The 13,670-nt window shown below is 40.7% G+C and overlaps 1 protein-coding gene across 2 annotated transcripts in view; it reads right to left on the reverse strand.

Annotated features, from left to right (window-relative positions):
* CDC42SE2 (CDC42 small effector 2) overlaps positions 1-13,670 on the reverse strand; it is an 83,878-nt gene that overhangs the window by 44,199 nt on the left and 26,009 nt on the right. The window contains exon 1 of one of the 2 annotated variants that reach the window (XM_062600353.1): positions 741-762. The exons of the other annotated variant lie outside the window; for it this stretch is intronic. The gene's annotated coding sequence lies outside the window, so the exon portion shown is untranslated. Of the gene's footprint in view, positions 1-740; positions 763-13,670 lie in introns of those variants that run through there. 2 annotated transcript variants of the gene reach the window in all.

Genomic DNA, 13,670 nt, shown 5'->3' on the forward strand with positions numbered 1-13,670 from the left:
GTGATATATACTTGCTTGCTCTTTTTGGTAAAAAGAGCAGACAAGTTTCTGTTGCATGGCTTTGTGTATTTTGGAGACATGTATTTTTTAAAATACAGATTTAAAGGAAAGTCGCTATTCAATAACACAGAAAAATAGCCATGCATATGAACAGCCAGTTTAAAATGAAAATACATTATGCACAAAAGGCAGGTTTCAGACACTGAAATACGAGTTCATTGGAGGTACCTGCATTACTGACCTACTTAAGATACAAACTGCTGTGCAAGATGCACAATTTCAAAGTGTTCCAGACACAGTAATACTATTGTAACAAAGTATTCTCAATAGAACAGTTGCTGCTGTTCTGAAATCTCAGTGTACAGGAAGCTGTCTCCTCAGAAATGACCTGCTTATCTCTAAGAGACACTGAATTGTATTCCCTTTGTACCCATGAAAAGTTCAAGGCATTCACTACTCAAAAAAAAAAAAAAAAGAAAGAAAAAAAGAAATGTCCATTTGGAACATGCTCTATGGGTCACATCTCACCCTTGGTTAAAGCAACTGGAGTTTTACAGGCAACATAACCACTGTAAATCTGAAATGGTTTGTCTTTCCTCTGAAATGATCTATGCATGCAACAGCGTAATGCTCCCCTAACTGATAGATACCCAGTGAGCAGAAAAGCACAAAATAAAGGTGAGTCAATTTTATATGATGAGCTATTTTTTCCAACTGCTTTTACGATGCGTTGTACCTACCTGCAAATGCAAGGCGGGTTCATTTCAGCTCGGCAGACGGAAAGCTATCGACAAAAACCCGTAAGCGACTCGCAACTCTTGTCTATCAAACGCAGAAGAAACCTTATACACCTCGATCCTGGGGCAGCGCCTCGCTATAAGGAAGTAGCCAGGCCCCGTGACGAGCGCGCTCCAGCACCGGCTAACCGCAGGGCGACGGCGGTCCGACCCGACGGCGAGCTCCTCCTCAGAGCAGCAGCAGCAGCTGTGCAAGACTGTGCTCCCGCGCAGCGCTTGCGGGCAGCGCGCGCGGCTCGCGGGCACGCTCCCGCGCAGCCTCCCCACCGCGGCACAGCACGCGCAGGACGCGGCCGTCGCGCTCACGCTGCCGAAGATTTAAAGATCTTCCACGATCGAAACGCCGATGCTGTCTCGCTAGCTATTCAGTCCGATTCAGAAGCCTGCTAGCCAAACGTATTTCAAAACGCTTCACAGCATAACCACATAAAACAAAGTTACAAGAGCACCACACTTAACACCACCATTTCTTAAAACTTCAAAAAACACTCCAGTGACACGAAGCTCTATAAAGGCAAAGACTTCTCAGACTGAAGACCTTTCTGTTCCCTGTGATGAACAGGAAATGTCTGTATATTATGCTAATAGGCACACTGCTATTATACTTCATGAAATCTGTATTTAGTGTGCTCTACTGTATTCATATACACACACACACTACACACTGTAGTAGTACACACTACACAGCAAACAGAACTCATTAAAAGTGACTTAGTGTTTTTAAGCTTCATGCACACAAAACCAGTTCATTCAGCTGTACAAGAGGGGACCGAGACACTACAGTTGGCCTCTCCCAGTCTGTTACTTAGGACGCAGTCAAATTACTCTGGATACACGGGGGGCATCCCTTGCACCGCCAACCCACCCCGCGAAAGGGGAGTGCTCACCTCCTTGCAGCCCAGGTAAGTGACAGCTTTTCACCCTTACAAGAAAAAAAAAAAAAAAAAGAAAAGCTAGAAGAGCTAACAGATGGATCCTTAGATTACTCCCAGGGAAAGACTGATTCACCTACAGCACATTTACTCATTTATTCTGACTGCAACATTGCTTCAGCCAGTTGGCTTCAATGTACCCATGCATCTGCTATTAATTCTCCTCCCTAAAACACACTGCTTTATTTGCTCTTAAGTGTACTTTGCAGAAGAAGCACCCTTCCTATTCTCTTCCTCATGCATTCTATACTAACTTCATTTCACATAATAAAAATTATGTCCAAAAATATGTCCTTTAAAGCACAGAACTACTTTATTTGCTATGCTGAAAACTCCACTGAATTTGCAAAATACAGTCATGTTGGTTGGCTAGTCAGCATGACCTAGCTGACAATTAAACAGAGCACTATTTTTCCCTTCTAAAAATCATAAACTTAATACCTTTTTAATGTACTTTAGGATGTTTTACAAAAAAAAAAGTCACATGAAAGGAGACTATTTTTCAGACTCCAATCTCAGTTCACCCAGTGCATCTAGCAGCAGAGATGGTACAGGCTGCCACTGATGTTTCTCCCAAAATCTCCCCGCGCTGCAGATCTCAATGCTACCTCCTCTCCATTGAGGCTTGTTTTGTTTCACACGCAAGGACTCTGCAGCATACAAAATAAGCCATTTTGAAGAGGAGAGCACACACGGTTGTAAATCTGCTCTGCGTTTGTATGCAGGGCAACAAGGATTTACATAGCATGACATTTTTTTTTGCTCAGATCACAGACAGATTTGCTAACCTTTTCATTTCTAGAAAAAAAAAGTTTCTAATGCATTAAAACTATGGCTCACAGCAAAGCTATCAGCTTCTCAATTTGAAGCAGCTTGAAAAGCAATACCTTCTACAGCACTACCCAGTGCACTGGCAACATCATCTCTTTCAGACCAGCATCAACTGCTGCCCTTGCTTTATCTAGAGTCGGAACTAGGGTCTGCCCTCCTTAAAAAAAAAATAAAATTGTAACTAAATGACAAAATCATCACTTTAATAAGAAGCTCACCTCCAGCTCTTTGCACTAGGCTTCGTTCACAGGACTGACTTAGAGGGGTTGGTTTGGAAACTAGCTACCACTAGAGAGCAAGACAACCTCCCCTCCCAGCCCCAAATCTGAGAATCTGCCACTAACCTCACAAAGCCACTGCATTTGCTGCTGACTTCCTTTAAGTTTTCAGCTAGTTATGCTCCTACACTATGTTTTTTGCCTTCGAAAAATATAACTCACAGATGAGAAATTAAAAATAAGTTACATCAACGACAAAGAAAACAGAAAACTTGTTCTGGATGGGGGGGGGGGGAGAAAAAACTCTAAAGCTAGAAGCGTTCTGTATATGGGACTGGACTAGCCCTTCACTGTATGCAGCAAGCTAACACAAGGAGCTTGGCAGATGCCCGTCTGCGTTATGATTTCACCATGTAATAGTTAATCTGCTGTTAATTCACCCCCCCATGCAGGCGGACGGTGTCCCGAGGTGCCAGCTACACGCAAGGGAGCTAGCTGTCAGCAGCAGAGCAGGGTGCCCAAGCCACAGAGGGGTTTTGAGCACGCTGCAGAGTTAGCTGAGGACTAGTTATGTGGAAGTTGCAATATGGATGTGACCCCGATTCACCTACCCTCCACGCCAGAGCCGCCAGCGGCTGTCTCCCGGCTCGGCACCCTGCCCCTCTGCACCGTCGGGCACCAGGAGCTGCAACGATCCACACTTTTAAGATATGCCCTAAATGCTGCATATCACTCTGTTTCATGAAGGAATCAAAGGTTCAGCAGGTCCAAATAATAATAATAATAAAACGCCTACAGCATAGCCAACCTGGCTGTCTGTGTGATTTGTTTCAATTTCGTTTCTGATTCTATTGGCCTTAGAGAGGAAAAAGATAGGTGCCCATGCTTAGTAGAGATAATTTCTTATTTAAGCAATTCCCATGAAACCCCACTTAAGTCAGTATTTTTAATCACCGATAGCAATTAAGTAACCAATTCAGCATTTTCACCAATGAAAGGGTGGGGGGAAGTAACAAGGAATACATGAGGTCAACTAATTTAGGTTATTTTCATATTTACTGAACCTTGATCGACTACAGCAGGTTTTTGTTTGTATGGTCACACTTTCAGAACATAGATGGAAGCATAAAGCATGCCTTTAATTAGAAGAATATTTATTATGCCCAAAAGCACAGATCAGATTGCTGACACAACTGGGCAATTACACCTCTGAAGATACTATGTGCTTCTTTGCAAACACATCTGACACCTAGCCTGCATGGTCCCCTTCCTACTCTAATGCAGATTTAAGCAATTTAACCTAAATTAAATGAATATATAACTTACAGCAAAAGCTATAAGCAGGGGGGAGAGAGAAAACAGAAGGGGAATATCAGGAAATATTCTTTTTTTCCCCCCCTGAATTATAGAACAGTCTCAAAAGGCAAGTGGTGGAAGTTACAGCACATTGAGTCATTTAGCACCAAACTGGAGAGAGCATTAGATAAGGGCAGGTGGGGGGAGAAAGGAAAAAAGAAAAAGTCACAGTTTGGCAAAGAAATTAACAGATGAACGAGCAGATCTTTTCCATTCCCCCCCCCTTTTTTTTTAATGATTCTGCGGGAAAGAAATCAAATAGTCTTTACCGTATGTTAAAAAGTTTATTACAAAAAATCCTGATTCAGTAACCACGCCAGGAATTTGGAATAATGCAAAGGCTTTCTTCCCACTTTTCAGATCGTTGTGTATCCCATCATCATTAATTTTACGGCTAGCTATTTAACAGGAATAATTAATTTGATTGTTCAAAACCAAGACAAGCAACTATGAGACAGGAAATCTGGGTTTTGTTCTTGCTATTGCCACGACACCCTGACTTTGAGGAAGTCTCCTGACCTCTTCCACTTTACATGTGTGGGAAACTGAGGCATAATGACAGTAATATTTTATAATTCAAGGTAACTGAGGCCTTGGCACTACAACATGCTTCCTCAACTTAAAACTAAGCACAAGCATTCCTCCCATTTTCTGTATTTCAAGTCATGCTTACTTGCAGAGCTAGCACACTGAAACTGCTCCAAATGCTAAAGACTGAAGACGGCACTTCCCCCACTTCCCTCCAGAACAGGCCAACACCTATCTGGCAATTTTCAGAAGATCAACATGCACAATTCTCTTTAAGAGCAAGCACTGGAAAGAACAAGATAAAAAACATGTTGCTTTTCTTAACAAACTAAGAAGGTAAGTCCTCAGCAGAACTTTTTCTAAGCTACATCCAAAGAACTCTTTTTCAAGAGCCTAGAAAAACAAGTGAATATTCAGTGATGATAATTTTAGGCAGTGAAAAATTAAGAAAATTTTACACATCTGTCTTTGTCTCCACTTTCATTGTATTTTATCAACACAAAGTCATATATTAAGAATTCTAATGAACTTCATAACCAAAGGCATACTTTTGCTGCCTTAAATAAAATCCCAAACCAAGGCTCTTATTTTCTTACTTAGAAAAAAAAAAAAAAAAAAAAAAAAAAAACTTTAGATGTTTCAGTCATTGATCCAAAAAGGGTCCAGTTTCTTTCCAAGTTAATTTTATGTTTGATAATAAAAATCACAACATTCTCCTTTTCAAGAGGAATCTTTCCTGTCCTTCAATTTTTGTTGCATGGAATGAACACAGTAATTAAGTGATCTTCTGCAGATCAGATAGTAATACAACAGGTTGCTTCGCAGCTAACACTATCATTTTAAGAAGGGCCTAGTTTAGTGCGCGTTTAGGTGTGGAAGATTGAATGCAACAAGGCATGGTACGAACGTAATGCACAGTGGCTGTTCACAACCCACAGATACTACGTCTCCACTAAAAATGTGAAATTCTGGCATCCGCTTTGGAAGTTGGTGTGGGATACCTCCCGAGTTTTATGTACTCTTACTGGTTTCATTTCTCCATCTCTGTGTTGTCTTCTGTGTTTACAAAACGTGTGCCGCATACTCGGCAGCTCCCCAGTAAAACACCGTTTTGCAACCTTCTTAAAACCCCTAATGAGCACAGTAAGACTCTTATGTAAAGTATGAATATACCACACATGTAGTGGTTATACATGTCAGTGTTTACTTGTCTGCTGTAGTCTAACCAGAGTTAATAAAAAAAATTGTAAAAAAAGATTGGCCTTCTTTACTACAATTAGTAAACAGCACTGCATTTCTTACTAAGTCCAAATTAATTCATAATAGATTTACACGAGTCACTAGGCGCCCATATTTTATTTTGGATACGTTTTTTTGTGACAACAGAATTTTAGAAAGCCCACTCACTTCTCTCAGAAGACCCAGACTTAATAGTTAAGGCATGAGACCACAGAAGAGAGGCAAATGCCTTACAGCTGAGAGAAATTACACAGGAAAAAAATAAGGCAAAGAAATACAAAATATGGGTTTGGAAGGGGAGCTGAGTTACTAATGCTGACCTACAGCAGTTACTGGAAGGAAAAAAAAAAACACAACATCCTATTTACTGATGCAGATTTTTTTCAAATATGTCACCATATCATAAATCTGCATTTTCTTGCAAGCATTCTGTGTCAAGCGCTTAAATTGAAAGCAGTCTCTTATTTTTAAACGAGTCCAAACAGCAAATAGAAACATATAGTGGCCATTAATCAACCAATAACCTTGCAGAAATGCCAAGTTTTCAATCTCTCTCTCTCTCTCTTTTTTTTTTTTTTTTTTTTTTAATCTTCACACTCAAAAGTTGATAGTGTGGACATGCAACAGAGTTGAACAAGGCTTCTTGAAGTTTTATCATAATTTTTGTTTTCCATCTAGGTGGATTGACTTTTTTTCTGACCTGAAAAGACTTCTAGTGTTGTTATTCAATATTCTACACAAAGGATAGGTTAAAGTCTATCCTTCAGTCATAACTGAATAAAAATGAAGATCATTAGCTCCCAATTTGACTTGGGATCTTCTTCTAAACAGGTATCCAAAGGTCACCTGAAGTTTCTGAGATATGAGGATCCCATTAGCACTGAGCTTAATCATTGGAATGGCTTTCTAGAGATATTAAAAATATGCACCTTCATTCAGTAATAACTCACAGCAAAGTTGCATATTAACTTTATTTCCTCCCTGCAAATTAACACTTCTCTCCTTTCTCAAACAGCCCTTTCACAGCTCCCTCACTCCTTCAGAGGCCAGATGGCCTTTCACCATTACTTTTATGGACAGTGTTCAAAATAGAGACATAATATTCTGGTGTCTCTATTATTTTTTTTTAATCTAGGTTTGGTGGAAGCTTTTCCTGCTTCACAATCCACCTTCATGCAATCCATGTATTCCACTTGCTTCTGTCAGTCTTTCTACAGGTCTACCTTCTGAAGGATAATCTATCTGGCAGCTCAACTCTTGGGAGGGGAATAGAGGTAGGAGAAGGAGGCACCAGCAATTTAGAAAAAGCAAACCCCAAACCAATAAGCACCTCCCTCCTCCTCTCATTAACTCAAGAAACTTGCACTATTTGCTGTGGTTAAGGCATAAGTTGATATCAGCTCAGGTTCTGGGGACCTTTCATCTTATTGCCAATATTTACAGCAAACAGAGTAATCGCCTTCAAGGTGTGTCAAGCTGCCAGGTACTCAAGGGGGGGGGGGAAGGTGACTCAAGCAAGCCCAAGTAACCCCGGTGAGCAAGGAGATGAACCATCAGCCATCCAAATGGATTTGAACTAAGTGCTCAGGTACTAATATAGTCACTGAAAAAAAAATCTTAATATTGCATTCTGAAACAGTTGGTGGACTGTGTACATACAGCAGATGCTAGCAACAAGATGTCAAGTCTTACCACCGTAAGCTGCACAGTAAGGAAGTTGCATGTTTTCCCACCGTAAGCACTGCAATTCTGCTGTCATGCTACCCCTACAGTATTTGCTTATCCACACCGAATGAGTATTTTTTTAGGACAAAAACCTAGCTCAGGAGAATTAGGCGTGGGAGAAAGAGGAGGGGAAGGGCTGACGCTAGGTACAAGGAAAATCATTGGAGAAACAGCACCAGCAATTATGGTGGTACAAATCAGAGGCAGACAGTCTCCGAGCAGCATCTCTTACATACTGTTTTGTAAGTTAGCTGCTTGCAAGCAGATAAGGAAGGGGGCAGAAAACCCCTAACCCTAAAACGTATATAAAGTACTACCTTCGTTCTCCACCTCTCAAACCTTCTGCCCTAAAGCAAGGCTGCCCAAAAAACTGAAGCGGCCTGAAAAATAAACAATGCTTTGACCAAGGTGTTTCTCATGCCAAGACAATCACTAGACACACAGCACTTCTGTTGATAAACATAAAAGGTCTCAAATAACAGACATATGAAATACAACACTTCTGCTTCCTTGCTATGAGAGGAATGCTGCTGCCACACCAAACAAGATTCTCTATAAATATAAGCATGAAGGCTCAAGTGGTTCTCACATCACTCAAAGCTGTTTGCTCACTTGAAAAAGGGAAGCACAAGTTTCTTCATTCGAGATCAGCTGCAGGATGGTCAACACAGCAGGCAATCTTTTTGTTACAAACACAAAAAAGCTGTAAGCAGCCATTGCAGCTCCTTGCATTAAGGCAATATACAGTGAACGTATGCTTCAGATGTGCACTTCAAGGAAGTCTTCTCAGGTTCCTCGGAGACCTTCTTTTGTAGACTACACTGATGGAGACCACAGAACAAGCCACAGACCCAGTGAAATGAATTACAAGGCTTGGATCACGATGGATTTAACATCAGAAACATCCCAGCTTAATCTTGGCAAATTGCTTTACCAACATCACATCGTGGCCTGGTGTCTTACTCTATTCTTTTGCTAGTAACTAAGGTACCTGTCAGAGTTATTTCTTTCGGCAAATATTTATTTCCATAGACCACAAGATAAATATATATTAGTTATTTGGAAGGATCATCCTGGATCCAAGTGTTATTATGGAGAAATATGACTGATGGGTAAAAATTCCTAAGATACAAATCCACAACCTTTACAGGTACTGAGAGCGTCAGAAGAGCCCAGGCATACTTGTACACATTCCAGTTTAAAACTCGAGCATGGTCTGGAAAACTGTTCACTTTAAAATGTAAGTATGGTCTCCTTTAAACACAGTGGGACCTTGCTCTTAGCAGAGATCACAGCCATCTGGAGACCCTGAGCAGTGAGTAGGACAACAGCTTCATTTCCTCTTAGGAAGTGCTGTGGCAGATGAGTAAGAAACAAAAATTATATAGTCAAAGGTTTCAGAAGGATAAACCTAGTCCAAACTAGCACTTTGATTTTACAGTAGATCCACAGTTTTGGATTTTGAGATAAACCATACTATTTCCTTAAGTCCTATGGAGACTTTTGCCCCTTTTCCCAATTAACTTGAGCTCCTGAAGAGTTTTGCAGCCACTTTTAAAGAAAAGACTGTAACAGCTTTGAAGTATATGCTTTTGGCAAATATCTTCATGCTGACCTTTACAAATTTTCTGGTGAGCACTCTTTCTGCACAGTACAGAAATGCTGGCAAACTCCATGATTACTGAAAAATTATGCTGTAAAATACAGTGGAATTCTCTCTACTCAAAATGTTTGTGCTGCCTTTACATTTCTCTTAATTCTTTCTTGTAAATTTAATACCATCATAGTATTTCATTTGTATAATCCTTTCCAGTGAAGGTCTGGAGATGAGTCACTAGGGTTTTGCTGGAGGATACAATCAAGCCTGTATGTAGCACCAACTTGACTATATCAACTCAGGTGAAAAGTTAGCAGCAACTGCTTTGACTGACTAAATGATTGAACATTTGCCATGTGACAGTTCGGTTTACTATGCAAAGTCCTCCTATATTAAATGAGATCACTTCTAAAGCCACATATCTGTTCATTTCCAAATGTGCATAGGATTTCTTTGTCAGTAGATTTGAGGGATGGTGATATTTCCTCCATCTGAAATAATTAAAAAAAAAAAACTAAGGCCAAGATTAAGATTAAGAAACATGAATTCAATTCAAATTCATGGTTGCTCTTTAACATGTTTTCCATTATGGTTGCTCTTTCTCAATTAAACAAAAGGGAAATTAAAGGGGGTTGAAACTCTTTAAATTCATAACTTTACAAAAGTTGCTAGTGAAAGCAAAGAGCACAAGACATACTTGTTCAATTTAGCGTTTGAATACATTCAAATCACAACCCAGCCAAATATAATTCCTTGTTTTTCCTATCCCTCACAAAACTACCAAGTATTATGCTATTTGAATCTCTGGGCATCTCCAAATACAACACAGATGCCAGACCTTCCCTTTGCATTTCAACAGGAAGCCAAATGCCCTTTGCTGGGGGGACATGTTCTTCTCAGCCTCCACCTTGAGTCCTGAGTCCTCTTCTGTTGCACAGGCTGAATATGAAGCAAGCGGGGAGGGATGGCGGGGCGGGGGGGGAGCCAAGAAATGAATGAGTAACTCATCTTGTCTACAATCAAGCTCCTGTAAATTTTGCTAAAACAGTTTAAGATGTTGCTATTCCAGCAGAAGTCAAATCAAGGGACATCTAGGAACCGTAAGAGCCGCCGCTTGCTCAGGGCTCTGACTGACGGTCAGCTCCTTGCTAAGATATTACAGACTGCACACAGGAGGCAAGAGAGGAAGAGAAAGCAAAAGTTCAGTACGCTTCTTGCCAAAAAACAGCTACTACATTTGTCAAAACGCTGGCAAACGTAACTGAAGTAACCTTTCACATCACCTTTCTTCAATTCAGTAACACGATGATCGCGATATAGTAACAGCGCCTTCACTTGCGAGGCAAACTCGCTCCCTAACCGGATTCGATCTCCCCCCATCTCTCACGGGGATGCAGAAGCGACGGCCCATAGGTCGGGTTCAGGGGGAAGGCCAGATATGGCTGCTGTCCTCTCACGCCCGGCAAGTGGCTACTTCCCCCAAGCCCTCTTTGTCTGCCACTCAGTCACAGCTCAGTTGGTGGAAGGTATTCGCTACGCAGCTCGCTCCAGCAGACACCCCTTCTCTCCCAAACAGGCGCTTGCTGAATCACTTGCCGCAGCTGGGTAATTAATGAAGCCTATTGTATTCGCATCAGCCCTGTTATCCCCATTCATTTGATACTTTGCATGCAAATGGATCAGACTGCCACGTCCTACAAGGGCAACATTTATGGTTAGTTTCTCTAGGAAACAGCTGTCACTGTAAGCATAGCCTCTTCATAAGCACCAACACGAAACTTGCAGAGAGGGCTGTGAATTTTCAGAATAAATAATTTTCCTTAAACCACCGTTTCTTTATGGATTTTGTGTGTTCCATACTGCAGAAATCTGAACTCTTTCATATTATTTAACTGCTGACAATGAATTGTGTACTGTATCAGACAGCACTATGAATTCAAGACATACACTCTTAAGACTCTGTAAAACTGAAAATAAATTAAGGATTTTCAATACTTGATACCATGTTCAATCCCATACACTCCTAAAGCTCAAATTATTGTTTGTCACTTTTAACTGTGTCCTAAAGACCCTTAGGACGAGTCTTAAGGCATTGACTTGCCATTTTATTAAAACAGAAATGGAGATTTCAGTCTGTAAGCGTTACAATTCCACAAAATAAACCTGGGAACACAGGCAGACACACAGGTTCTTCTATATTTTAATTGCTAAATACTATGCTACCGGTTTTGTCTGCTCATCCCCGAACGTGGCCATTCTCTTGGAAGGCTGCCCTAATTCTTTTCTCCAAGGCCTTGTTGCTAGGGTTGCAGCTGCATTGCCAATTCCCGTTGAAATGCAGGTCTTTGGAGGGGGGCACAAAGGCTTTCATTATCTTTTGCTCGGAGCGCACACAGAGAGAATAGAGCATCCCCCCCCTTTTCCCCGCCAGAAAGGGCTTGAACAAACCCGGCCACTCAATCATGACTATTTACATATGAACAGTTGCGCAAGGAACCCTGCGCCCTTGCAGAACTGCATGCGACTACCATAGGCTGTGCCAAGTCAGAGAAGTGCTCTTCAGACACCGTTCATGGGCGATCTACTCCTTTACTCATGGCTTGATGGGAAGCTACCGTTAGGGTATGACTTCAGAACTAGTGAGGCTACATTTGCTTTAAAACCAGTAAGAGCCACTTCCAAGTATTTCCAGCTTTCAAGAAAAAGTGCTGTTTAAAAATCCTGCCCTTTTTTCTGGATATAAACACATGCCAGTTTTGGATGCAAGACAGAAGAGGACATAACTACCAAGTCAGGACATAGTACTGCAGTCAAAGGCACTGCTCATTCATGCTAAACTTCTTCCCAGGTGCTCAGTTTTAAATCTTTTAGTGGTATTTACTGCTAGATTCATTCCAAAGAACCACTAACACAGAACTGTCAATTGCAAGGGGGAGAAGGGTAAGGAGAGCGTTTCTAATCACAACATTTTGAAAGGGGGAAAAGAAGAAAGAAGAGAGAAAAGGAGAACTGCACCATAATTTTTGATTGGTTTTGGTACTGTCTTGCATGTAAATGCCAACGTATTGTCAATCTTCCCTAAAGAAATTGTTTAGCATTTGCAGTGTCAGAGGAAAGAAAAATGGTCTGAAATAATTGGTGTTCCTTCTGGACCCCTCTTTCTCCAAGTGACAAGTTCGTTGTTGAACAGCAGGGGAAAAAGAACAGGAAGAGGAAAAAAAAACTCTTTACAAGAGTTCTCAGCATCAATGCATAACAAGAAACATGTTTTTTGAAGTTACAGGCAAATAATTAGCCTACAGTAGAAAATAGAAAGAAAACAAATTACATTTCAAGGAATGCAGCCTGAAGTGATTATTAGCTTTGCATTAAAAAGCATATTCAGAAAGTCCACAAGATGAAAAAGTATTCTAATGTAAGATATCAAGACTATCACTTGGCAAGATGTGAAAAGGAAAACTCAGGTTTTCTAGGCCCATTATTTTCAGGTCCTAAAATACCTTAATCGAAGAGAGAGAGAGACTAGTATTTTCACTGAATGCCATCAGATTAGCAATTCTCTACCTGAAAGTCTCTCTCTCTCTCTAAACAGTGGAAAAAACATTTGAGATTCATTCTAGCTCAGAGGCACTCAAGTCTCTACAAAAGGCAATGGGAATTGCAGTGGTCGTTGCCCATAAGATTAGCAGAGTCTCCTGACAAGGTTTCACACTAACACACATCTTAATAGTTGGCAGATGACGACTTTCAGATGTGGTCTAAAACAGAAAGGCAATTACCTGTCCCATGAGCTGGCAGACACCTGTGATCCAACTCTGGAAAAACTACAGAGAGAAGCGAGATATTTTATTCCGTGTTGACATCGGACATGTGCAGTCAGTCTAGTCCACTTCCTGGTAACCTTGTGAGAAACAGGTTAAATCTTCCCTAAACTACTTCCTCTTGCTACTTCTGCTGAGGTCTTAAGCCTCACGTGGTTGTCTCTGATTGTATCAGACTTGCTTTATGCACAAAGAGGCCTAATTTCTGCAAGGGAATGTCCATAAAAGTATGGTTTTTTTTTTTTGGTTTTTTTTTTTTTTTTTTTTTTAAGGGGGCACCACTTTTACACCTAGGGAGAAAAGGGAAAAAAAAAAAAAAAAAAAAACAAAAAACAAAAAATTGCTCAGCAGGTTAAAGAGGTCCTGAACTATACAACTGCTATTATATCAGGGCCACAACCCAAATACTTCTAGTGCAACAGCAAGTTAATTGTCTTTCTAATCCAGAATTTGTGATGCCTACAATTGTGGGCTTTCTTCCATGTGATTGTTTCATATAAATATTTAAAGTGGGAAAACAACAACAAAAGGAAGTGTGCCTTGTTTACCTGTAGTAGTACATACTTGATTCCACCTGTTCTTTTTCTCAGCCTACTTTCATACTTCTCTCTATCTCCTGTAAATCT

Source organism: Rhea pennata, chromosome Z (assembly GCF_028389875.1).
Source record: "Rhea pennata isolate bPtePen1 chromosome Z, bPtePen1.pri, whole genome shotgun sequence".
Taxonomy (NCBI): domain Eukaryota; kingdom Metazoa; phylum Chordata; class Aves; order Rheiformes; family Rheidae; genus Rhea; species Rhea pennata.